The sequence below is a fragment of the Phalacrocorax carbo genome, chromosome 2, assembly GCF_963921805.1.
Source record: "Phalacrocorax carbo chromosome 2, bPhaCar2.1, whole genome shotgun sequence".
Classification (NCBI taxonomy): Eukaryota; Metazoa; Chordata; class Aves; order Suliformes; family Phalacrocoracidae; genus Phalacrocorax; species Phalacrocorax carbo.
Genome location: NC_087514.1, coordinates 121,008,001 through 121,009,349, shown reverse-complemented (window position 1 = coordinate 121,009,349; position 1,349 = coordinate 121,008,001).

The following is a 1,349-nucleotide window of genomic DNA, read 5'->3' as shown; positions in this document are numbered from 1 at the left end:
GGGGGAAGGGGCGGCGCCGTGAGCTCACATCCTGCGGCGCCGGTCCGCTGCGGCCTGCCGGGCTGCCGGCGCCCCACGGCCGGGGAAGGGAAGGGATTTGCACTGGTACCTGCCTCAGGGACGTAATTTCGGCTTTCACTTTGGTCGGGCCTGGTTGTCTTCTGATGGACTTTTAGGGTTTTTTCCTGGTTATATTTTTGAGGTTTAACAAGACTCAGTGCCGGGTCCTGCACTTGGGTCGCAATAACCCCATGCCACACTACAGGCCTGGGGGTAGAGTGGCTGGGAAGCTGCCTGGCAGAAAAGGATTTGGGGGTGTTGGTCGACAGCTGGCTGAATCCTGGCTTGTGTCAGGACTAGTGTGGCCAGCAGGAGTAGGGAAGTGATGGTGCCCCTGTATTCGGCACTGGTGAGGCCGCACCTTGAATATTGCATTCGGTTTTGGGCCCCTCAGTACAAGAAGGACATTGAGTTGCCGGAGCGTGTCCAGAGAAGGGCGAGGAAGTTGGTGAAGGGTCTGGAGAAAAAGTCTTGTGAGGAGTGACTGAGGGAACGGGGTTTGTTTAGCCTGGAGAAGAGGAGGCTGAGGGGAGACCTTATTGTTCTCTACAAATACCTGAAAGGAGGCTGTAGCGAGGTGGGTGTTGGTCTCTTGTTCCAAGTTACTAGCGATAGTACAAGAGGAAATGGCCTCAAGCTGTGTCAGGGGAGGTTTAGATTGGATATTAGGAAACATTTCTTCACCGAAAGAGTGGTCAGGCATTGGAAGAGGCTGCCCGGAGAGGTGGTGGAGCCACCATCCCTGGAGGTGTTCAAAAAATGTGTAGACGTGGAACTTCAGGGCATGGTTTAGGAGACACAGTGATGTTGGGTTGGCGGTTGGACTTGATGGTCCTAGAGTTCTTTTCCAACCTTAATGATTCCATGATTCTATATTCCCTGAAAGCGTTCCTTCTTTTGTGCTTTGTAATGGGAAGAAGATACGTCAGTAGCAGTAACAGTGACACATTCAGGCAGTTTTTAAGTTACTTTTGTCTCTTTTGCTTAGCAATGCCAAGGAAGAGGTGAGGCGGGTACAGGTTATGTACTCCTGTGAGCTTGGCACTGACACAGCTAAGCTGCGTGGGTCAGAAAGCGCAGGGAGGAGATCGGGTATGGTGGTAGGACAGGCCTTAGATGCATTGGTTGGACCTTCTCTCAGCTGAGGAAACAGGAGAATACCTGCCATGCTTCCTTCTCCTGACGCTTAGTATTAGATGCCTGTCAGGAGGTGTTTTTTTAGGTGAATGCACTACTAGGTCTGTCCTGACAGGGTTTCATGTGTCTGAAATATGAGAAAGAGGCTTTTC